The sequence below is a fragment of the Microtus pennsylvanicus genome, chromosome 11 (assembly GCF_037038515.1).
Source record: "Microtus pennsylvanicus isolate mMicPen1 chromosome 11, mMicPen1.hap1, whole genome shotgun sequence".
In the NCBI taxonomy this organism is placed as follows: Eukaryota; Metazoa; Chordata; class Mammalia; order Rodentia; family Cricetidae; genus Microtus; species Microtus pennsylvanicus.
The window spans coordinates 61,230,990-61,256,944 of NC_134589.1; the positions used below are offsets into that span (position 1 = coordinate 61,230,990).

At 48.0% G+C, this 25,955-nt stretch overlaps 1 protein-coding gene across 6 annotated transcripts in view; it reads right to left on the bottom strand.

Annotated features, from left to right (window-relative positions):
* The window catches only part of Rai1 (retinoic acid induced 1), a 99,665-nt gene that overhangs the window by 66,091 nt on the left and 7,619 nt on the right, over positions 1–25,955 (bottom strand). For 2 of the 6 annotated variants that reach the window (XM_075992341.1, XM_075992336.1), the window contains exon 2: positions 20,178–20,442. The exons of the other annotated variants lie outside the window; for them this stretch is intronic. The gene's annotated coding sequence lies outside the window, so the exon portion shown is untranslated. The remainder of the gene's footprint in view (positions 1–20,177; positions 20,443–25,955) is intronic. 6 annotated transcript variants of the gene reach the window in all.

Consider the following 25,955-nt stretch of genomic DNA (forward strand, 5'->3'; position numbering starts at 1 on the left):
AGGTGATGCTGTTTCTCCCCAGCTCTCCCTACAACCTGGTAAAGCCTAGGAAGGAGTGTATGACACCATTGCTGTGCCTCCTGGTCCTTGTCCTGAAAGTCACCGCAAGCCTGCCATTGGAATGGGAAGATGCTTTAAAACAGATGGCGCACCACTTTAATCCCAGCACTTGAGAGGCAGAGGCAGGCAGATCTCTGAGTTCGAGAACAGCCTGGTCTACAAGAGCTAGTTCCAGAACAGGCTCCAAAACCACAGAGAAACCCTGTCTCGAAAAACCAAAAAAACAAAAAAAAAACCAGATTCCAAGTTGGGCATAAAGGGACTGACTTGGAATCCCAGCACTTGGGGGATAGAGGCAGGAATTCAAGGCCATCTGCTATATTGCAAGTTTGAGGCCAGGCTGCAATACTTGAGACCCTCTCTCAACAAAAAGAAACAACAAACCAGATTTCCTTATCAAGTGATTGTCCAGAGCCCTGTACAGGTTGTTCTCTTTACTGGGAATCAGCATTTGCAGCCATGCTTGGTATTTCTGAGTTTCCTCTGGCCCTACTATGCAATAAGGGACCTCCTTAGTCACCTGAAGAGCAGAGCTTTGCCAAGGATGAAACTTGAAGGATAAGGTCCAATCTCTCCAGCTTTGAAATGCACTAATGGACACTTAGTGCTGGTCTTCAATGACCTGGAGTTATGAACCATAAGGCTTACTGTGGGGACCAACAAGTGTGGTGATACCACAGATCCATGCTGGGAACCACCAACAGCACTTCCTGACCTACCTACCTCCTCTATGCAATCACTTGCAAAGCCAAGCCTGCAAGATGTGCACAGAGATGGTAATACGGGCTGAGGCTCACTTTCTTCCCTGCCTCTTAAATTTTATTTTCGTAATTAAAAAACAATTTAAGGGAGGAAGAGACAGGAGAGATGACCCAGAAGTTAAATGTACTGACTGCTCTTCAGTGGGGCTGAGGGTGTTCAATTCCCAGCACCCATATGGAGGCCCATCACCATCTGTAACTCCAGTTCCAAGGGTTCAGACACCCTCTTCTGGTCTCTTTCGAGTGCCAGACATTCATGTGATGCACATACATACACACAGGCAAAAACCTCATACACATAAAATAAGAAATTTAAATTTTATTTTATGCATATGGGTGTTTTGCCTGCATATATGTCTGTGTACCATGAGTATGCCTGGTGCCTATGCAGATAAGAAGAGGGTGTTGGATTTCCTTTGGAACTGGAGTTACAGAAGGTTTCAAACCACCACGTGTGTGCTAGAAACCAAATCCAGGTCCTCTGGCTGAGTCATCTCTCCAATCCCCCTCCCTGCTAGCCTGATTCTTCAGTGTTCCCGGTGGCTGATGGTACCTTCACACAGGCCCTTATGAATTTCCTGATGTCATATCCTACCCTCTGGCCTCTTTGTGATGCCCCTTCTTACTGTACATGCTGGGCCCTCTGCCTGGAACACTTTCCCACTTCTAAGTGGCATGTAATTTTCCTGTTTGTTTCGTAGGTGGCTTTCCTGGTTGTTCCTTGGTGTGTCCTCCATTGCTAGGTTGGTGCCTGATAGACATTCAGTAAGTATTTAGTGATGAATGATGGTGAGTGAGGCTATACCAGGCCCTCCAATTGTGACCTTGATTCAGCCCAGGGCTTCTCTAGGAACTTATAACCACTTAGACTGGAGGCGGGGTGTGTGTGTGTGTCTGTGTGTCTGTGTGTATGCAGAAACTTGGAGTTCAGTCAGGCTACATAACTCACCTAGCCAGAAGTACTCTTCAGAATCCCTAAAGATCTAAAGGAATGAGGTAGTGGTTGGTGAGTTGTCCCCAAGAAAAGAGGAGTACTTATTTGGTCTAGGCCTCTCTTTACTCAGTGGAGTTTCCAACTAGAAAGGTCAAGAGAGGCTGTATTCACTTCTGCCCTGTGCAGTATCTGGCATGTGGTATTCACAACTCAGTGTGTATTTATAAAGTGACAGTCAAGACTCACATTTAAAACTACATGAGGGCCAGGCAGTGGTGGCGCACATTTTTAATCCCAGCACTTGGGAGGCAGAGGCAGGAGGATCTTGTGAGTTTGAGGACAGTCTGATCTACAGAGTGAGTTCCAAGATAGCCAAGGCTATACAGAGAAACTCTGTTGGGGGTGGAGGTGAGGGAAACTAAACCAAAAATAAAATAAAATTGCATGAGTCCACCCTCTGGCTTGTTCCCTAAGATTCTGCTGACAGGGTTCTGTGTGGTAGCAGGCAGCACTGGCCTGCAGCACAAATCACTTTCATGCAAGGGGTGGCCAAGTGTAAGGCTGCACAGCAGGAGAGTTTCCTGTGTCCCCTGCCTTAGACTCCACCTCTCACTAAGTGAGTCCTGGCTAGGGACAGCAGAGTGGCAGACCCTACTGAGCTGGCAACCTCCTGGTAGCTCCTGACCAGCCAGCCTCACAGTTGCCTATGGCTATCTGAACAGCTGCTTTATTGCACACTGAAAGGGAAGCTAGAAAGCAGTGGAAAGGCTGAGAACTTAAGCAGGAGCACAGAGAAGTCTGGGACAGTGGGGTACAGGGACATGGCACAAAGGACAAGACCACCAGGGATAAGGTTAGCCAAGGGACACTTCCGCAGACACAAGAAGAGAACACCCACACAACCAAGATAAGTAGCTGTCAAAGATTCAGAAGTCAAGTGCAAAACAGCCCTGGGCTGATAGCTGCAGGCTAAAAGTCTGCAAGACTGGGCTCAGAAGTCAGCCTGATGTTTTACTGTTTGTTTCTCTGGAGTTTTACATGTGTTCTGCATATATTTTGAGAAGGGGTAGCAATTTCCAATCTCTGTATAGCCTCTCCATTTCAGGGACTGCGTCAGTAACGTCCAAATGATGCCCTTGTAACTTCCAGGTGGCTAAGGTTTGGCAGCTAAGTGCTGAGGACCTACCGTGTTCAAGGATCTGTTCTCTGTGCAGTCATTGACTGTCCTATGAATGAATAATCTTCTGCCTGGGTCCAACATGGATAACCTGTTACCTTCCCACCTCTGAGCCTCAATATCATTTTATAAGTGTATCAACCCAGGTCAGCTGTCAGAAGTCCCTCCTTGTGGGTCTAATGTATTCTCAAACCAACCAAGCTAATCTACTGCCATAGGTCTGCTTCCCTATTTACCTGTGCCAGGTATGGTTAACATGCTGAGGAGACAGCAGTGAGTATGGGAGTGGTGTAGGCATACGCTGCCGGCCTGTGCCTTACTGTCCACATTAGAACCCTCTGCTGCTAGCACTCCCTAGGGGAGGAGAACACAGAGAACATGTTTCTCTTTGAAAGCAAAGAACTTTGAATCTCAACTGGTGGTGATGCCACTGGGAATGTGAGCATCCCAATTCCTAGTTTGTGAGACATTTTCAAACAGTTCATGTAGTTCCCAGCCTACCTTCCTCCCCAGATGCCACAGGCTGAGACTGAGGATCAGAAAAACTGCTGGGTACCTAGGGTTGGTGCTGGCAAAAGCAAGCAGAAGGATGCCCAGATGACCACTGCTTCTACTTAGGGACATAAATGTATCTCTGCCTCTGCCCTGGGCTGGGATCTCTGATGTAAGTTAAAAAAAGCAGGTATCACCCTAGAACAGGCTCTCTTCAGCAGCCTTCCCTCTCAGCCGACTCTGATCTTCCTGTGGTTCTCTTTACCATCTGCCAGCCTATCCAACCTTCCTCACTAGCTTGCTGAGGTCACGAGGGGCAGCCCGTGTCAATCTAGGCTCATACGGGGCAGATCCTAAAACACAGACTTCAGTCTAACCCTGAAGAACTCTAGCATCTAAAGCATCACTTCTGAACCCCTGAGTCACTTCCTGAGTAATCTAAGCTAATGTTTCCATTTAGGGTCTCAGCAGTGCTTCCAGGGTGCAGCTGCTTAACTTTTCTTTTATCACAGGCCTAAGTGAACTTCCAGAAGGCTCCACAGAGGCCCAGAAGTAAAGGAGGCGGCCATCTGGGCTGTCACCCATGGCTAGACCCAGAGGATAGCCTCGCCAGGCCACATATGCCTTTACCACATTAGAGGTTTCTAATGTGGACAGTAAGGCACAGGCTGGCAGCGTATGCCTACACCACTCCCATGCTCACTGCTGTCTCCCCAGCATGTTAACCATACCTGGTGCAGGTAAATAGGGAAGCGGACCTATGGCAGTAGATTAGCTTGGAACCCAGACCTGAGGATGTGTAGAGAATTCAAAAGAGGCCTACTGCTTAGGTAAGACAGAGGAGACCCTGCCCACCCTTGAGGCCGCCACTCTCCCACTTACGCCATGGTTCTGTCAGCCCTTCTCTCTCTGCTCTGCCTTCCTCTACCTTTCATTGGCTCTCACTCTTTCCTTCCTCACTTTGCTAGTCTTCCTTTCCAGCTGTCCAAAACTCCTATTTTTCCCACAAAGCCCAAAGAGCTTCTTCCTTCTCCTCTAGGCCTCACCTGCAGGTTCTGATCCCTAAATAATAAATCTGGAGACTTCCAGAAGAAAAGCTGAGTGCCTATATTGGAGAGGTGCTGTCAAAACCTATGTACAAATGGCTGCTCAGAAGCCAGCATGTATACACACATCACCTGGGTTGAGTTAGGTTGGGCTGCCACAATAACTGCCCCTCACCTGAATGCCACTCAGCCCAGGTGCCAAAGAATGAGAACAATGGTGATGCCTTCCTTTACCTCTTCTTCAGGGCCCAGGAAACTGAGGAAAGCCCAAGTCTGGGATGGTAGGCCAGGTCCTGGCCATGCCTTCTGAGGCCTAACAGTCACAGACTTTTTTCTTTCTTTGGTAGGGAGAAGACTTGGAAAGGATTAAAGAAATGGTATAGTCAGACTCAACTCACAGAAGGTTAGAGGGATGAGGGCCAGCCATGTCAAACAGTAGCAGGCTGAAAGAAGGTTCAGAGGTGGAGATGCTTGGATATACAGAGATATGTACAGGAGTCTACCTAAATATGACACATAAAAACAAAACAAAGCAGCAGCGTGGTGTGGTGGCATACCAGTGCAATTGCAGCACTTAGGAGGCCAAGGCAGGAAGACTGCTACAAGTCTGAGGCCAGTCTGGACTATAAAGTGAGTCTCTGTCAGTAAATAAAATATGACATGTGCACATTCTGGACATGCAAACTCCTCTAATGTAAGGAAGGGTGTACCTTATATATACACAGGTGTGAACCATCCGCCTTCACACTGCCACTCCCAGGATCAGAGCTCCTTAACTTTTGGGTATCTCTAGAAAGCTCAGGCCCTCCAGCTTTCTTTGATATGTGGCAATAGGAATGCTGCCCATGGACTTCTCTTGGCTCCGGGGCAGTGAGGACTATGGGAGACTGGGAGAACAAGGACACAGGGAAGAATACTCACAGAGCCTGCGTCTAGGACTAGGCTGGAGAGCTACCTGAACCTGCAGAGATCTAGATTACACCTAGGAAGGAAAGATGGCTGTTCTAATCAAAACTGACCCTGATGTGGCCTGTCATCTCAGCCTTAAGAAGGTAGAGGCAGGAGGCTTGCCAGTTCTAGGTCAGTATAGATTATACTGCAAGGCTGTGTTGGAAACAACCAAACAACAAACAAAGAAACCTGACCCTTGGTTTAGTATGCTCAAAGCCCTGGGTTCAGTTCCCAGTACCATAAAAAGAACTTGTCCCTGGAAGGCCAGAGAGAGTTCCTGAGGAGGACTTTCATAGTTAGCTGTATGAATATCTTCCACAAATCTGGGAAGAGGAGGAAGTTATCGGAATGTCTGTTGCTCCAGTTTTCTGCCCAGCTTAGCTTCCTCCCAGAATCACCTACGTTGAATTCAAAGGAAAGGTAGTTGAGGCTAGTGAGATGGCTCAGCAAGTAAACGTGTCTGCTACCAAGCCTTAAGACCTGGGTTCAATCCCAGGATACACAAGGTGGAATGAGAGAACTGACTGCCATGGTACAAGTGTGATCATTTTTTTTTAAAGGAAGGGTGATATGCAGAGCCACTTTCCCATTCTGCCAGACATTCCCCCATAGGACCTCACAGCAATCTTTTGAGGCATATCCTCAGAGTCCTCTAGAGAAATGTTGAAGCTGCAGCTTGGAAAGTAAAAGAGAGACATAGGTCTAGGTAACTGGGAGGCTAAGCCACTCACCGAAGGCACCAAAGTCTCAGAACATAAAGCATGGTCTGTCCCGTGAAGGCCAAAAATATGGTGGCACTGCTATCTCTTTCTAAATGCTGGTGATGCTTCTGAGAAGAGGTGAGAATATAGATCCCAGACCCTTACTTGCAGAATGGGCAGGGTTGATAACCAAGTCTGCCAGCCATGTTTCTCCCAGGCCTGTCTCTCACTCTAAGGCTGTTTGTTGGTGGGCCTTTGGTTTGAATATAGTTGATTTCCTCCCAACTCATGAAGGAATTTACCCCCTGAAGTCTTCGGTTGTGATGTTTTGAAGGAGCATGATCCCCACAGGCTCATATATTTAAATGTTTGATCCCCAGTAAGTAGAACTATTTGGGAAAGATTGGGATGTGTAGCCTTGTTGAAAGAGGTGTGTCACTAGAGATGGGCTTTGAGGTTTCAAAAACCCACACCATTCCCAAATTAGCCTTATGCTTATAGATCAGATGGAACCACTCAGCTACTGGCCCAGTGCCATGCCTATCTGCTGGATGCCATGCTATCCACCACGATAGTCATGGACTCACCCTCTGAAACTGCAAGAAAGCCCCTAGTAAGCTCTTCTATAAGTTATCTTGGTCATGGTGTCTCTATACAGTAACTAAGACACTTGACAAATCCATGAGGAAATAGAAACTTAATCCACTGTGGCATTTGGAGGTGGAGCCTTTGAGAAATGTTAGGTTTGATTAGATCAATGGAATAAAAAATCTCATGGTTGTGTCCTGATAGCTTTTAGAGAGATAAGAAAGACCAGAGCCAGAGATATACATGCTGCCACCATCCTATGATACACCAGGGCCTGTGCAGTGCTGTTTGGACCCATACTTCCCATGAGTCCAAAACTGTAGTCCAAACCAAGCCTCTATTAAAGTAGCCCATCTCAAGTATCATGTTATAGTAATGAAAAGTTAATATAATTTTCCAAATATGTTAGTGTGGAAACTGAAGTTCATTGTGTTCCTAAACCTCAGTTTCTTTACCTTTAAAATGGGAAAAATGGCAGGGAATTCTTCATGTAAAGAATTAATAGAAATTAGTCCCCATGGGGTTTGCCATGGCATGAGACCTCAATAAATGTCAGTATTGACAACCGTCAGTTCCTCCTGCTCTGTGAGATCTCAGTCTTCCATTTGAGCTCAATATTGAATTCCAGTTTTGTGGTGATGGTCTTAACACTGACTTTGGAAATCCTGTTTAACTGTGCTTTCAAGTCAAAAGCTCCACTACTTGGTCCCAATGCTGAGTGACCACCAACACGTGGTCTGGGCTACAGTGTCTATCTTTTCAAATGGCCAATGGAGGCCCTTTGATCAGTCCAGAAACTGGGGTTCAAAGGGGCTCAAGCTGAGAAAGGTGGCAGCCAGGGTGAGATTCTACCTCCAAATAAGGAAGAGTCTGCTTACTGGCAGAGCTGCCCAGAAATGGAAGGTGCGAGCAGCAACTGTGGTGTGAGTGGCCTGTGGAGGAAGCCATGTAAGCAGAGAAGGCTGCAGCTGCCAGAAGCTGGGCACTATCAGAGAGGACTGATGGCAGCCAGGGCCTTGGGACTCCGACAGGGCCACATGGGCAGGAGTGGATTCCAGAAGGCCGGAACTGGGCCAGAGCAAGCACTGCTGCTCCAGGACCTCACACAGCAGGACTGGATGAGAAGCCACAGAATAGTTACTTTTCTAAAGGAATACCTACTTTTAATTTTGTTTTTTAAAGAAAGAAGTACAAAAAAGTAGAAAGAAAACAAAAGTTCCAAGCTTCCCTCACTCCATGAGTTTCTGTCAACTCTTTCTAGTCATTTTTTCTACATACTTCAATTTGAATTAGAAATTTTCATCACTAAAATGCCTTCAACTGAGGTATAGTTCACATGTTAGAAACCTCACTTCTTTAAGGGCTGGGATATAACAGCGAAAGAACATGTGTGCAGTCTGCATAAGATTCTGGGTTTGATCTCCAACACTTCAAATAAAATGCACAAGTCAAGAGGGGCTTGTTTCATCCTGAGCTGCTCAACTGCTCCTACCACCTCCTTTCAGAGTGCTGCTGCTGCTAGTCCAGGTCCCTGCCTCCCCAGCCCATGGTCATCACACTCCACACACTTGCCAGCCCTGGACCTTTCTTTCTCTTTCTGTCTTTCGATGGAATTTACTTAAAATCTTGTATATGCAATGACAAATACATAAATAAAATTAGAGCATTGACAAATACATAAATAAAATTAGAGCATTATCAGTGCAAAGTCAGATACACTTGAACCCATTAATTTTAACCTTCTTCGTTCCTTTGTTTTAGTCTTTTAAAAGTATTTTTATTAATTTTTGAGGATTTCTTAAGTGTGTTTTAATCCTATTCATCTCATTTCTCTTCCTAATTCTGCCAAGATTCATCCCTATCTCCTTATTCCCTCCCAACTTTTTTTAAAAAATATTTATTTATTATGTATACACTATTCTGTCTGTGTGTATGCCTGCAGGCCAGAAGAGGGCACCAGACCCCATTACAGATGGTTGTGAGCCACCATGTGGTTGCTGGGAATTGAACTCAGGACCTTTGGTAGAGCAGGCAATGCTCTTAACCTCTGAGCCATCTCTCCAGCTCAACTTTTTTTTAAAAAAAAAAAAATAACCAATAGAGTCAAATGTATGCTAAGCATATATTCATGGGTGTGGAACCATACCGAATCTCCTTCCTCTAGAAGCTCCTCAGTTAGGGGTGGGAGCTCATGAGCCTCTCTTCCCCTTCCATACTAGAATATCAAATGGCTTGATCTTGCACTGGTCTTAAGCAGTCTACCATAGTAGATGTGAGGTCATGAGCAAAACCATCCTATCATGTTTTTCTAGACGTTTCTCTGGCCTTTCACATCCATTATTGATGTTTTGTTTGTTTAAGATCTCACTATGAGACCTTGGTTGGCCTGGGATACAAAGATCAGCCTGCCTCTGCCTCCCAAGTGCCAGGATTAAAGGCGTGTGCCACCCACACCTGGGCACAGTACTGTTGGCTTTTGGTTTTTGTTTTGTTTTGAGTATTTGGGTTTTTTGAGACACATCTCTCTACATAGCTCTGGCTGTCCTGGGTCACTGTGTAAACCAAGCTGACCTTAAACTCCTAAGAGTGCTACCACACCTGACTTCAGCATTAGTATTTTTGATATATGCTTTTCAATTCCTTTTTCCACCAAGCATTATATAGTAACCATTTCTATAGTCCCCAAGGCTTTACTTATGCTTGATGTTTACAAGTACAGGGGGTTTGGTTCTTTCTGTTTGTTCACTGGTTAGTTTGGGGGAACCCCCCCAAAAGTCTCATGCAGTCAGGACTGGCCTCACACTTATTATGCAGCTAAGGACTATGACCTCCTGATTCTCCTCCATGTTCAGTTTCCTGAAAGCCAAGATGATAGGCATGCACAATACCTGATCCAAGGAGAGATTTTACCCCACAGTTCACTCAGTCGTAGGAATACCACTCTCCGGCCCTACTATTAGTGTAGAGGCACTCCTTCACCTCCATGCCCTTTTACAGACTTTATGGCAGCCACACAGCCTACTTAACAGAAGTCATATACCCTCTTTCTGCTTATTCAGAACCTTCCATGGTCCCCATCCCCTATATGTTATGCACTCTGCATGTGCGGTACTGCCAGAGCTGGGGAGGCCAGGATGGTAGGGATCCACTGTCACCTCCTCCATGCTTGTCAAGTACAGATACTGAACTTGGAATGTACAGTGGCCTCTCCTCCTCCCATTGTCTGCCAGTTTCCCCTGCTCCAGATACACTAGCCTCCTTGTGCCTTGCACACACCAGTGTAAGACCCTCAGGGCCTCTGTGATGGCTTCCCTTCGCCTGGAGTATACTCCTAGCAGGTCTGCTTTTTCTTTGAAACACTCACCACTTGACACTGTCTGGTACCTTCTCTCTAGCTGAAATAGAAGCCCTAAGGAACACTATCTCACTCACTGATGTCCTCAGCACCTACCATGGAGTTGCAGCTTGGCCTGGTAACTGGGCAGTTTCCAATAAAATATGCAACATGCTAGAAGTCCATGAAAAATCTAAGCATCCAGACACTGGACACTGGCAGTCCTCCACCTGCAGACACATGGCATCTCCAGCCACAATCTGCATTTTATTACTCGAGATGGCCTTTTTGAGTGAGGAGAGAGCACCTAAAATCCAAACTTCATTTCCACAGAAAGCATGGGTGGTGGTCACATGGGGATATACACTTGCAGGACCACCATCAGTAGGCCTTGAAAGGGTGGCCTGGGAGACAGTGAATTCCAGGGAAACCAGTGTTTCCCCTATGGCTGCTGCTGCCCAGTGTTGCCCAATGGCCCCTTCCATCACCAGTCCTAGATGCTCTCCAGCTAATGGGCCTTCCCAGGCATACTAAGCTCTGCTGCCAGAAGCAGCAGTTCTTTCTTCATCCCATGGTTTCAAAGGTCATACCTGAGAACGACAGCTGCACATGTGCTCTGTGAGAGGGAATAGGTGACAGGCCTCTTCATCCCAGCCTGACCTCTAGCAGAGCCTAGCAGCAGGCCCTACTGTGTGGTAGTAAGCTACATCTGCACTGGGCCAGGAGGAAGGAAGGTCTGTCTGGTTCACAACAGGTGCTTGTTGGTTGCCCAATGTGTATCAGGGTACAAGGATGCCTACCCTGCGGTTGTGTGGCAGTGAGAAAACAGGCCTGGAAGGACAAGGGCTGGAACCCAGATGAGCTGCTGTAGAACACCATTGGGAAGGAGGGCCTCCTTTCGGCCCAGGGCTCCCTGTCCTAGGCCTCTCAGACCCCTCCCCCAGCCTTGTTTCCCCTAGAGAGGTTTCCAGTATACCACACTCAGGCTTTTGCTGCATTCCTGTGAGTCATTATCCAAACAAACCGTGTGATGGAGAGAAGGGATCTGGGGAGGGGGTGGGGAGAAGAAGGAAATAAGACCCCTCCTGCCTCCCATGTACACGGGGCTCCCTGGGAGAGCTTGAGCAGCAGGCTGGCTTTTCTTTTTTTTCCAGAGTCATACAATGTAACCCTGACTTGGAACTCACTATGCAGACTCCGACTGACCTCGAAACAACAGAGATACACTGGTTCCTGCAGGATTAAAGACATGTACAACTAACTACACCTGGCCCTGGCTGGCCATTGTGAACAAAGAACTTGCTGAGTGACCTAGGAGACCTTAGCCCTCTCTGGAGAAAATGACCACAAAGGTCTATGTCTATGAGATGCAAAGGTTCCCATGGAGGCTCTATCTCTGATGAGGCCAGTGTTGCCCTTGTATCTTCAAAGCAGCCTGTGGCCACTTTCTTGCCTCAGTTTCTCTACCTCTGAAATGAAAGGGCAAGTCTGTGGTAGGCCCAAGGGGCACACTGTTCAGGTACCAGCTGTTTAATAGGTTAAGGCATAGAGAGGGAGGCCTGTATCTGTCTCAAGGCCAAGAGACCACTTAGTCTCTGCTCTCTGAGTCTAACCTATTCTCCCCTGATGCAGCTACCACCTGCTCAGGACTTCTTAGCAGGGTGCTAGCACACAGGCTTTCCCATCAGCCAGCATTGTCACATGGTGATCCCAGGGTGTTGTGGGAGTATGGGAACTGGCTGGGAATCAGTCATGGGCTCCCTGCACCTTCCCCCAGTACCCTTCTGCTTGTGGCTCTCAACCTGTGTCAAGTGAGAATAGCCAGGGCCTGAGAGGCCAGGGACATCCCCTACATATTTCTTGCAGATGTTAATGGGGGCCCAACCTCTGTGCCTATGGCCTCCAGAGCTTCTAATGAACTGCATCAGGGAATGTAACTTGCTCAAGTCCTCAGGGAACCTGGAGCTCCCCAGACGGCTCAGCTCTCTCACTCCTTCTGGCCACACTATCTCCTTGCTCTTCCCCAAACTGCAATTAGCAAAGCAAACTCCCAGCTCAGAGCTTTTGCATTGCTGTCCCCTGCACTGCTCTTCCCTGATCACTATTTCTTGCTGGAAGTTCCAGCTCACCTGCTGCTACGTCAGTATACCTTCCCTGACTCCCTTATTTCAACCATTGTAGGTTGAATGTTCCCAAGCCGCTCTCTGCTCTCATTTTTATTCCTGTTTCTGCCCTTCTGATATGCTCTGTACTATTCTCAACTAGTTTGTTCACTATCTACTTCATGGTATCCCCACCACCCTGTCAGAAACTCCACCAGGCCACAGAGCATATCCCACCCCTGTGCAGTAGGCCACAGCCCCACAAGCATCTGATGGGTGAATCACAGCCCTGTCACTCAAGACAAAAAGCCTTATTGTGAGGTAGTCTTTGAAGTCTCCTGAGATGGAGGAAAGGAATGTGGACCCTCTTCCAGCATAAGCCTCTCAAATAGGGGTTTGCTGATAGGTGTTAGCTGGTCCTCACTGTCCTATGATATTCAACCCACACCATGGTGTCAGCCAGGACATTGCTCAGGCCCTCAGCTCTCAGATTCTACATTCACCTATGGCACTATGCACCCAGGGATCTTCTCCAGTGGCCTGGGCCCAGTCTGCTACCTTATCTTCTACATCAGCATACGCTCCTTGCCTTCAACCCAGGGAACTGATGTTCCACAACCATGAACCAAAGACCAAAGTCCCCCTTCAGCCTACTGTCTGTCACCTAGCCCATCTTTACTGGCCAGGTCCAATAATCTGGTGCCTCCTGCCAGAGACCTCTTCCCAAACACACCCTTCTTCTGAAAACCATTCTTTCCTTCCACTGCTCTGTGAATGCATGTCCACTCTCTGGCCATGCAGATACTCCATATCTGCAGCTCCCCTGTTGTCCTTTGGGATCTTGGGGCCTCTGAAATAGGTGTTTACATGACAGTTTAGTCTTGTGTGCGTGCATATGTGTTTATGAGACATGTGTGTGGTGTATGTGCACATGAGCACCTGGAAGCCAGGAGACATCTGCTGTCCTCCTCTATCACTCTCCACCTTGTCCCTTTGAGGCAAGCTCTCTCACTGAACCTGGAACTCGTGTTTTTCCACTATGCTAGTAGCCAGCAAGGCCCAGCAATTCACTGTCTCATCAATCCTCAGTACTGGGGATACAGTCATGTGTGAGACCACAGCTGGCTTTTAAGTGGATGTTGAACATGAATTCAGGTCCTCATTCTTTAACAGCAAACATCTCTCCAACCCCACCAGACCATTTTTTAAAAAAATAAACAACAGAAACAAATTAGTAAGAAAGCGAGCATAATAAAAGAACCAGTCTAAGGTTCTAGAAAGAAGTTCCCAGTAAAGTTCTATTCCTCAGCAAGTTCCCTATCCCCTGTGTAGACCATAAGGCCTAGGGGGATCAAATTCAGAGGTAGGGAGAGGTCTATCAGTCAGGATGGGTATATGTTATGCTGCTGTGTGTCCAAAGCTTAGCCGGATCAGGTTGCACAGGCCTGTAATCTCAACTATTCAGGAGATCAAGGCAGAAGGATCACAAATTCAAGCCCAACCTGTGCTAGAGTGAGACCATTTCAAAATAAAAAGTAAAAAAAAGAGTGGGGTGTAGTGTGCACACCTTTAATCCCAGCACTTGGGAGGCATAAAGCAGGTGAATCTCTGTGAGTTCAAGGAAAGCCTGGTCTACATTGTAAGTTCCAGGAAAACCAGGACTACATAGTGAGACCCTGTCTCAAAAACAAACAAAAAACTAAAAAAGGGCTAGAGATGCTTTTCAGTGGTAGAGAGATTCCCTAGCAGTTTTAGGCCCTGGGTTCAATCTCTACTAGTCAGGTGCAGTGATTCATACTTATAATCCCAGCATTCAGGAGACTGCAGAAGGACTGCAGTGTAGGCCAGCCTAGAGTAAAAAGTGAGACTCTAGAGTGATGGCTAGTGTTTACTGTTGAGGGCTGGAGAGATGGCTCAGTGGTTAAGAACACTGGGATCTGATGTCCTCTTCAGGCACACAGGTACACACACATGCAGGGCACTCACACATAGAATCAGTTAAGAGGTAGGCCTCCGAGCAACTCATTTAGGAACACCCATCTTTAACTGTGGATGAGGCTTTCCCAGACAGGGGAGGCTGGACTGTATAGAGTAGAAGGGGAAATGAACATACATGCACTGCTCTCTGCTGTGCTCTGGGTGTGTGTTTGTTGAGACAGGGTCTCACTAAGCAGCACTGGATGGCCTAGTAGTCTCTATGTTGACCTTGAGCTCACAGAAATCAGCCTGCCTCTGGTTTAGGTGTGTGCCACCATGCTGCTTTCTACTTCTTAACCATGGCTAGGATGTGACTAGCTGCTCATGATGGGGAAGTCATGAATAGTAAGTCAGATTAAACTTTTTCTCCTTAAATTGTTTTTTTTTTCAGATAGTTTATCAAAACAATGGCAGAAAAATTAAGGTGCCTGGGCTAAGAAGACCTGTTAATGATTAAAGTGTTTGCTTGCAAGCATGAGGGCCTAAATTTGGATCCCTAGCATGCATATAATAAGTCAGTTATGGTGGCACATGCTTGTAATCCCAGAGCTGAAAGAGAGAGATAAGATCCCATGAGCTTGCTGGCCAGCCAACCTAGCCTATTCAGCAAGCTCCAGGTTAAATGAGAAACCTTGTCTCAAAAAATAGGTGGTATCTGGTGTTTTGACACAGGCCTTTAATCCCAGCACTCTGGAGGCAGAGAAGCAGGCAGATTTCTGTGAGTTCCAGGACAGCCAGAATTATATAGTAAAGCCCTGGGGGTGGGAAGGGATGAAGAACTACAGACCCACCCTCCAAAGCTCAAGGATTCAAAACCAAATCCATATCCACTAGGGTGGTAAGGACGATCTCTCTCACTGTGCAGTAGCCAAGACCTTTGAGAGAAGGAATCCCACACCCTAGCTATGAAGTATTTTTGCTTGACAAGGCCAGAACAAGCCACATGCCCCTGAGCAAAAACAGTCCTAACTGTACTACCTCCCACCATATCATACAGAAGCAGAAGAATTTACTGGAAGCTCCTATGGCCTAGATATGGAACAGAGGACTTGAAGTGAAAGATTCTTTTAATATTCACAATAGCATAATGTTCAGGCCTCATTCAGAATGTCCCCACTGTTGAAGTCTACAGCCCAGAGCCACACTGAGGTCACAATGCCTGAAAGAAACAACATGAACCTTCTCCAGCTAATTCCAGGTCCCTATACAACCCACTGCTGGCCAGCCCTTGGTTTCCACCACCAAGCTTGGATACAACAGCCTACCCAGACCGGGTCTACTAACCCTGTTCCACGTGTTTTGAGGAGCTAGGCTGGCTGCTGGCCAATTCAGTGCTTCCAGGAACAGCTCTGCCAGGGAGGCCAGACACAAAGATATGAGTCCACACCAAGATTTCATGCAGAGATTTCCAAAAACTAAGGCCTTCCATAAACCACACAGGGCCATGAGTGAAAGGGGTCTAGGGAGCAGCAAGGAGCAAAGAAAACTGTCACTGGAATTTAAATAACCCAGCCTTTGAGATGGCTCAGTGGGTAAAAGTGCTTGCTGTCATGCCTTCTTAGAACCCCCATAGTAGAAGAGACCCATCTCTCACTGGTTATCCTCTAGCTTCCACACATATGCATGCATGTGCGCGCGCATACACACACAACAAATAAAATGTAATAAGAAAAATACAAGGGCCTGGAGAGATGGGTCAGAGATTAAGAGCACTGACTGTTCTTCCAAAGATCCTGAGTTCAATTCTCAGCAACCATATGATGGCTCACAACCAACTGTAATGGGGTCTGGTGCCCTCTTCTGGCCTGCAGACATACATAGAAGGAATGCTGTATACATAATAAATAAATATAAGAAAAAAAAGAAAAATACAAGACACAAGACTCAACTCGATGATCTTAAAAAATCCTAGCACCTATGTGTCTTCAGCATGAATATATGCGCCCAACAAATACTGGAGTCATAGCAATTACTGTCTCCCTAACTGAGTGCCAGAAGCACAGTTCACAGCTTTCTGAACTGAAGCTGTGCCCCCTACCACAGAAGTTAGGAGGCAGGTCCCTGCACCAGTTGTTGCAAGCATGCATTCAAACAGCTCTTCACATGTCTAGGAGCTTGATCAAAAAGCATTCCCACCCACAGTACCTCCATGGGCAACCATCCTCCAGAAGCAGATAGCCTAGTGGAAGAGAAGTGAACCCTCCTCAGTGTCCAGAGAGCCCTCCTCTGCCTGGAAGCCCTGAGTTGTTGAGTTTGTTTAATGGCTACCCAATTCCTGGGATGGGAGGTTGAGAGGGAATGTGCATTGCTCACTGCCCTAGTCATCCAGGCACATTTATTGCGCACAGGATACATTCCACCCTCAGAACTCCCAGGTTAGGAGAAACTACAGGTCTGAATATGAAGTCCATTCTAATGGACCATCAGTTGTCCTGTCAGCTGAGTGACTCTGGGCATTCTTGCTTCTCCTTAAGAGCTTCAGTGGTCCTATATACAGGGCATATTAGCAGGATCCACTTCAAGGTGGTAACAAGCTATAAGGCACCATGAGCTTCAGGTACAAGAAAGTACTCAAACACAAGGTAACAGGGCTGTACATGTTCCCTGGTCAGCCTGGGCAGGGTCTTGAGATGAGCCAGAAGAAACATTCTACTATTCCATTAATCAGAGTACACTGTCTGCCTGGCTGTGAGGCCGTCTAATGACCCTGGCACCCTGCCAGTTTACCTGCAAGGACATCTTGGGGTAAAAACAAGGGTGGGGCCAACTTCTGTCTAAAAACCAGGCATGTTTGACTCCAGCCACCAGAAGAGGCTTATCCACCAGGGCCCACACATACAGTCTTGACCCTCGGGTCCATGCACACAGTAGGACCCCAACAAATATCCGAAGCTTAGACTGCCAGTGGTGACCACGTGGCCTCAACAGGGAGCTACTGAAGGTTGTGAGGCAGGAGACAAACTTCTGCTCTCCTTTCTAGAATCAAGCCTCTGCCCTCAAGTGAGCAAGGATTGTGTCTTGACCCAGTCAGCCTCTTGCTCCAGTTATTTCTCTGCCTGGCATGCTGTTTCCTCTGAACATCTCACATCCCCCTCCAAGCTGAAGTACGAAGCTGGAGTTCATACATATATCAGTTTTTTTTCCATAGCAGAGTAGTATTCCTTTCCATTGCCAAGCCCTACAGAGGACAATGCCAGAATCTAACTTCCCCTATGCCCCCAACACCGACCGGTCCACACAGGCAGGCCCATGGTGACTGCTTATGCTCAAGGATTCTGGCTCAGACGGTACAGAGAACTGGAGGGGGGGGGGACGACGAGATGAGCCAGGAGGGAACAGAAAGGAGTTTAGTGGGGTGAGAGTCATCTATTTGTTTATATGTAGGAAGGGTGGCCCGTGTGGGGTGAGAGGACAACTACAGGAGTCAGTTTCTCCTTCCACCATGTGGGTTCCAGGGCTCAGGCTTAGGTAGATTCTCAGGCTTGGTGGCCAGCACCTTACCCACTGAGTCAGTATTCTTCCTTTGTTTATTTGTATTGCTTTGATTTGTTTGAGACAGTTTCCCTGTGTAGCCCTGACTGTCCTAGAACTATCTCTGTAGTCCAGGCTGGCCTAGAACTCAAGAGATCCACCTGCTTCTGCCTCCCAGGAACTTGGATCAAAGGTGTGTGCCACCACCGCCCCCACCATCACCACCACCGCTGCCACCTCATGAATTTTTCTTTTTTAAAGCCAAAGACAGTAAGGATTTGAACTTGAGCAAAGGTGCATAACCAGAAAGCCCTACTACAATATGGGACAAAGCCAAAAGGAGCAGCAAGAGAGATGAGGAGGAAACCTTCACCCGTCTAGGATGATAAAATTGGAAATTTTGAATGAACTGCTAAAGGATTCACTCCAACATCCTAACCAATGGGTAGACTTCAAAATAGGTATGAAGCAGCTAGTTGTGACGGTTCACGCCTACAGTCTCAGCACTTAGGAGACCAAGGCAGGAGGATGACCATGAGCTGGAGATCAACCTGAGCTACATAATGAATTCCAAGCCATCCTGGACTGCAGAGTGAGAACTGTTTCAAAAACAGTAACAACAACCAAAAAACAAAACAATAGGAATTAGGTTTGTGTGCTGCATGTGACAAGAGGACCCCACGGGCCAACATACAAGCATAGTAGCTGTAGCTGATTATTAACAGGTATTCATAAATACTAGTCATATGAATAAATGAAAGAATGCATTAAAACTAAATGCTCTCTGGTAAGGGGAGGGGAGAAACAGGACCTATCCTCTGATTTCATCTCTTTAGTGCTTTCTTCAGCCCAAGTGGGGTGGCTAGGAGAGCAAAAGGGCTAAGAGGAGATGGCAGGTTGGGTCTGAGGCAGTTGTGCTGTGTGGTGGCTCTAGGCATCACCTGAGACAGAGCCTGGAGAATTCCAGAGGAAGCTAGAGTCAACAGATATAGAAGCCCTGGGTGGAAGGGAAGAGAGCTTGGAGAGGAGCCCATGACTACCTGAGCTGCATTCAGCTCTGAGTTACATGGGAGGAGCCTAACTAACTGAGCCATTCCACGGTGCCCAGATTAGCTCCTAGCCAAGTCTAGGACTCCCATTTCCATAAGCAGTACTGCACTCTTCTTGGCCTCTTCTTGGCTTGTGAACAAGGTGCATTCTCACACATGAATGCATGAGTGCATGACAACGCAGGCAGGCAGGCTCTCCAATTACAGTCTCCCACCCTGGCCGTGCCTCATTATGGGCAGCGCTCATACAGACAACAGATAATTTCAGTGCCTTCATACAATAGGCCTGCCACACACAGCTGTTTACTAGATGAAATATATTATTACTATCAACAGTCACAATGGCAAAGAAAAACCCATGTTCTTTGTGGCCTTTCCTGCCTCCTCATCAGAGCCAAGGGGACCTGGGGCCCACTGCTGCCCTTTTACAACTGAACTGAATGAGACCCAGCGCCCTTTCCCCCAAATCAGAGAACTAGCCCATTCCTCAGCTGCCAGCTGCTCTTCAAAGTTATCTGACCCCAGGGCCCTGAGCAGCCTGTAGGGTAACAAACAACAAAGAGTTAAGAACATTTGTTCTTCCACAGGACCCAGGTTCAATTCCCAGCACCCACATGGTGGCTCACAACTGTCTGTAACTCCAGTTCCAGGGGACCTGACACCCTCATACAGACATGTATGCAGGCAAACGCCAGGCCACTGCCCAATGGGGACAAAAAGTGGTGTGTTGGTGTATATTTGTAACCCAGCACTTGGGAAGTGGAGGCACAAAGATTGAGAGTTCAAAGCCAGCTATGAAACACCATACCAACAACCAAAAGGCGGAGGCTACAGCACAATGGCAGAGCCCCTATCAAACAAGCTTTGCGCTTAGTTCCATTGCCAGCACCACACAAAGCAGGGGAAGAGTCCCAAAGCACCTCTTCCCTAACACAGAGGCCTCACTCCACATGGCACACATGCTGAGCCATACATACCCAAGAGAATCTACCAATCGCAGCAATAGTCACATAACTATATATTGGTCCATAAATACAGATATATAGCCACCAACAGTACCTACTTACACATGAGAACAAACTCACATACTACAAAAGTCCTCACAGGTAACTAAAACGTGTACAAATTGGGAACCTGTCAAAATCAGCAGCCCCTCTGTTATTAGTCAGCAGATACAGTAGCACATATCTGTAATTAACACTGAGGAGCCCGAGGCAGGACGATTACCATGAATTTAAGGCCAGCTTGGACCAAAGAGTGAGAGCCTACCTCAAAAAACTGAGGGTGACTGACACGACTCACATCCACAGGCGTGTACCCATCTCCTCAGGCGGCTCAATTCCACACATGGGTGGTACCCAGCCCACAGGAAGGAACCCAGATAAATCAATCTTGTGCAGACAAGGAATCTCAGCCACAACCTGACAAACTCACCCATACAGGTAAAGTGAACCGGTCTTTAATAGCCACTATGTCAATAAGCTTATTAATAAAATAAAATGTACAGGGTACTGGTTGCAGGCTCATAACATACCTATAGCATCTTTTCAATAGTACACACTGGTGACGGCAGGTAGTGACCAGGCAGGGTCTGATGCTACTCCTGATGCCCCTGTGCCAGGAAAGCGACAGTCTGTGGTTTTCCATCCATTAAATTCAGCTGCCACCCAAAATGCAAGTTCAACATTCTTCTGTTTAGGAAGCATTCCACTCTTTAAGTCTTAGAAGCCTTTCCAGTGCAAACCGTCTAGCAGCTGAGATCCTCCAAGGCCCACTTCAGAGGACTTGGGTAGCTAGGACTGGAAAAAAAGAGGCTGGTTAGAGGGTGGATGGAAGCAGAGTAGTGAGAAGTCAGGCCTGGAGATTGGCTGGAAAGAGAAAGGTTGTGCCCTGTGCTAGGCCTGTATGCCTCCAGTGAGGATATGGAACTAGGACAGCAGACCCTGATTCTCAGCAAGTCCAGGCAAAAAGAGTAGTCAGGAGATGAACACAGGCCTCTGTGTCTGAGTGGAGGCTGTCTGGCTCTTAGGAGGTTAGGTCTGAGCCTTTTGAGTCTTGCTTTTCTGGCCAAACCAGTCTTTGCTTGAGCCCAGGGCTCAGCAAGGGTGAAGAGCCTTCTGAGTCCCTGTACAGACTGGTGGCTTCCTTGGCCTCTTATAAGAAAGACTGACTCCTGGTCCAAGATACTTAATAGAGATTAAGGGAGGCAAGAAAGACCTACCAAGGGTTTGTGGACAGAGAAATAAGCAGAGCGGCCACCTGACAGCTCAACAGACTGCAAGCTCTCCTCAGATTGAGACTCCCCATTCAAGGTCCCCCATAGATGCATAGGACGAAGGATCCCTTGTATAGCATTACAAGAGAAAGGCAGAGCATGTGCCTCCTGTACCTACAGGAGTGGTGGCATATTCAAATGGACAGACCTAGCAGGGGTGACATTAATACAGGCAAAACACCTACCTCTAGAGACCAGAGCATGGGTAAGTTTCTTCCTTTTAACTTGTCATATTTTCCAAAAGTTCTATAATAAGCTTGTCCTCCTTTTATAGCAAGGGGAAAGGCTATTAAAGTCACCAAGTGCCTTACAAATCCAAATATACAGCATGACTCCTTTATTCTTTGCATTTATGGTGTTCATCCCATATTGTTTCTCACATTCACATCTATGGAAAGCATGCCAGCATTGGTTCCAGACTGGTGGGATTTAGAGTGTGTGTGTGTGTACACATATCCTTTTACCTCCTAAACCATGTCATTGGCCCTTTTATTTTTTTGAGATGAGGGTTTTGGTAAGTTGCACAGGCTAATCCTGAACTCATGGGATCGAAGGGTCTTCCTTCTACACTCAAGGAGCTGGGATGACAGGCATGTGTGGGCCTGGCTCTCCTGCTTCTGAACTTCTCTACAGCCAACATACTAATGGTCTGATAACCTCATGAAAAACAAAAACACTGAATTGACTGGGAAGTTTTTTCCCACACACACAGGACCTCGTTATTGAGGCTGGCCTCAACTTCCTTAGTGTGGGCAGTACAGGTGTGTACCACTACTACGGGGCTAGGTATGACAGATCAAGATTGCATCCTCCCGCTTCCACAGAAATCTACTTTTAATCTGTGTGTGCCCTGAATGAAGTCAAAGAAAGGCAGAGTCCAGCTGCTTGAGAGAAAGTCTTCCTGCTAAGCCTTAAAAAACAGTATTAAATTTAGCTGCCTGCTCCGTACAAGCAGAAGGGGCAGAAGCCAACTGAATTGGTGCATCTTATTGGACTAGACGAAAGAAAACAGATTTGGGGTGTGAATTTAGGGACTCAAAGCAGGAAAAGCGTGTGGAGAAAGGGCAGTGTTAGAAGGGGGCAAACTTGGCAACAAAGTTCAGGAAGAGGTTTCCCCAGAGCAGGCGATGGGGCCCGGGCTCTGGAGATAAGAATGCGCCTCCCGGCCAAGCAACCAAACGGCTGCCAACTACAAGGGGCCAAGGACTGGGCTCCGTCGAGGACCAGCGGGACCTCTAGGCCCAGCATTGCTGAGGCAATGGAGTGTCTGCGCATTCCCCGTTCCTCGTTCGCGAGGAAACGCGCAAAGAAGCACCTAGTCTGTGGCGCGGGGGGGGGGGGGGGGGGGAGTGGGAGGGGGGACAGGAGCGGTATCCCTCCTCTTAGGTAGAGCAGGCCGGGAGCCCCAAGAGCACCGTCGCAGGTCTGGAAGCCACACCTCCGGCTTCGCGTTCCCGGAAAGGGGCCCGGCTCTGCCAGGGGCGGGGCCTTGGCTGTAGGTCCCAGCAGCGCGGAGCATGACGGGCCAGGCGCTGCCATAGCGACGCAGTGCCCGCCCCGCCCCGCGCACCTCCCGGGTGGAACGCCGCTTAGGGGGGCGCCCGGGGCTGGCGGGCAGGAAGCGCGGGCGTCTGCCCTCCCGCCGCCCGTTTCGAGGTCGTGGAAAGGAGAGGAAATGGCCCCGGAGCAACCACGCAGCTGCCTGATCGTCTGGCCGGACAGCGCCTCCGTGGATTGGGTCCTGGCCTGAGCCGCCTGGAGGCTGGCCCGTCCGGTGTCCTCACTAGGATAATGAATAAGACTCCACTACCACTACTACCCGAGGCGCCCCCTCACATTCTCTGCGGGGAAGCCAGTCTTCGTGCCTGTCCCCAACCCGGCGACCTGCACCAGTGATGGGGCAATTTGGCTCCCAGACCTAGGAGTCCGCGACCCCCAATGCTTGTCACTGCATAGTAAACCTGCTTTCCCCTCCGCAGAGCTGCCTACCCCACTGAAATCCCCCCACACGCCGTGTTCTTAGCTCTGAAAAGTCTGTCCTCCCAGGTGGCCATGATTCTCTCCCTACTACTCCATTTCTTCCTAGCAGCCACAGGCAGCAAAGTGGAACGGGAGCCTGGCCCTGGCTAGGCCCATTACACTACTAAGGTGTGATAGCTCCAGGGAGTAAATTCGTTAGAAGTGTTCAGAAGTCAAGCGGCAGGGCCCAAGCTTTGCCTGTCTACCGGAATGGGCCTCGTCACCCAGCTCGGGCTGATTACAGCCCAACTAAGGCCAGAAGCAAAGGCTTGACTTCCCATACCTCCTCCCTCTCTCGCCTACCCAAGCCTGGCTTCCCTTCCGAGCCGCCAATCTGAAGCCACACAAAGGCCTGTTTGTTTGCTTTCACTGCGACTCCCCCCTGGATCCTATGTCTTTTCTTTGCTACCTGCCGGCAGGGCTTCCTCTCTCAGCCGCCAGTGGGCTGAAGAGGAGGGGCGGAAGGGAAAGAGGGGCAGCCATTGCAGAAAGTCCTGCCTCATGATCACCCCCTTCATTCCTAGAATCCACCTCCCTAGTACAAGGGGCTCTCAGTTTGACGGCTTAACAAATGACAACGATACTGGAGCCCCTTCAAGGTGTCTTAGAATATAGGGTGCCAGCTGGGTGGGGAGACGTCTGGGTAGAGGGAGGCGAGCAGATAGGCTCACCCAGCCTCCCCCTCTCCATGTGAACAAGATTTATTTGTCAGGAAGGCTGCCCTGGCTTTCCAAGCAACCTACAGTCTGCCAGGAGATATGGAGATGAACGGGACCATTGGAGGCCTCATTGGAGCAGGCAGAAGGATGGTGCCCGGTTCCTAGTTTCCACTCAGATGGTGGGTGCCCTGTCAATGCCCACCTTGGTCAGGCACCCCGAGGGAATGTCTTTTGTCTCAGAAGCCCTGCACAGTCAATGTGAGCTGAAATAAGGCTTTCACAGGCAAAGAAAAACAAACAGCCACATTCCACACCACCTTCTCTACCTGCAGAGGGAGGCTGCCCTCTCTCCCCATTCAAATAAAGAAATTCGACACTGATACAGCACAGAGATAGGCAATCTGGTCTAGCTCCTCCACCAGGGCTCTTTTATTGCACCTTGCCAAGCTGGGTGGCCCAGGGCGGGTTCTTACCTCCCTGGGGCCTCTGTTTCCTTTCCAGGCTGAGTTTAACCCCTATCACCACTTCCAGGATGAAAATATTGTGCCCACCAGAGAGCAGAGGAAACCAAAAGAAAAAAAATCACAGGAAAACAACAAAAACAAAACAAAACCCTCCCTAGTCAGAATTCAAAATTCAACCTCAGGCCTCCAAACCTTAAAATGTTTCTTTCCAGATTACAGTGTTATTTCACATCAGTCGATGAGATCTATGAAACCGTGAGTGACTAATACGAGGGGATAGGTAGTAAGTAGGGTTAACGTGGCACTCAATAGTTGTGATTCTCAACTGGTTGAGGTCATGTGGGACCCTTAACCTTTCTGAGCTTTAGTTTCCTTGATAAACCATACCAAATAGTGAGGCTTCGAGAGGAACACCCAATGCCTGGCACAAAACAGACACAGATTAAATGACAGCCTCTCCTGACCATCACTTTCAGCATCCCAAGAGACAGGCCTTCTCACTCATCGGAGGAATCAACCTTCCCTTGCCTTTTCCTTCATCAACTGGCCGTGTCTGCAAGTATCTAATCCCCTCCTCCTCCCATCTCCAGGTAAAGGCCATGGCCACCCCACCTGAGGTCCCTAAGCTCCAATACTGCCCAGGAGACAGTGTCACCTCAAGGGAACAAAGCCAGCTCTGTCAACATTATGCTAAGTCTGACTTGGCAAACCCTCTATTTTTAGTGCTATTTTGAGCCACAGTGGGGATTTTCTGTGCTGTCTCAAAGGTATCACACATCGGATTGCTTCCCATCCCCACTCCTCTCTGTGCTTGACATGAAAATGTTCTTCCTCCTCTCTCTCTCCACCTACTAGAGAATATAATGCAAAGAAGGGCAAGCAGGTAGGCTTCAGTCACAGAACAGCCTGGGACAGCAATGGCCTCTATTCTCCCATACCTAACCTGATCTCCCCTCAATCTCCACAATACAACATAATAGGAGCTACAGTTCCTCAAACCAGAAGAGGCAAAAGAGTTTTTCTCCTTAGCATCTCCCTACCTCTGGAAGCTTCTCCCAGATCCCCTAAGGCTTAGTCTTTTTCTGGCAATCAGCCTTGCAATAACACCCTTCCCCTCCATCCCTGAACTTTAGCGATTGGGTCATGCATTAGACTACAAAGACTGCAGAAGGCCATCACTGGTTCTGCACTTTCCTTTTAGCTCAGTCCATCACAACTAATCATGCAGTTGTGATTATTACACAGTCCTATCTGCAATGCCAGTGTGTTCACCAGACTGGACACTTCAAAATGGCAGGGATTATATATCTATGCAGCTACTAGCACTTTTGCAAGCAAGGCTTGTTGAGCCCTCAGTGCTATAGATGTCTTGGTCAGCTGGTTTGCTGTTATAGTGACTGTGCACTGCAGAGTATTCTGCAGTATCCCTTAGCTGAGACAACCAAGACTGTCTCCAGACATGACTCAAACATTATCCAAGTGACAAAGTCAACTCAAATTGAGAGCCACCTCTCCATAGCCTATCCCAGTGCCCCTGCAATGAATGAATGCATAACTCCACTCCACTTCAGAACAGGTGGTTTTGATTTTACCTCTTATCTCAATTACAACATTTGGTAACAGAGCAGTTAGCACACAAAAAGCAACTTTCCCACCCCAGATCTGGATTGCAGATGCTTTAAAAACTATGTGTCATAGGTACTTGCTTTTGCCAACTGATACATGAGGATGCAGGGGTTCTAAGAGGTTGGGGGACCTGCCAAAGGACATATAGGAACAGCCTAATAGCCTCTGGTAATTAATGTTACTCAACTAGAAAACACTTTTGACTTTAATACTAGATGTCAAAGTTCCTTCTTCAAGGCTGAGGCTCACTTGGTGCCAGACAAGGTTTG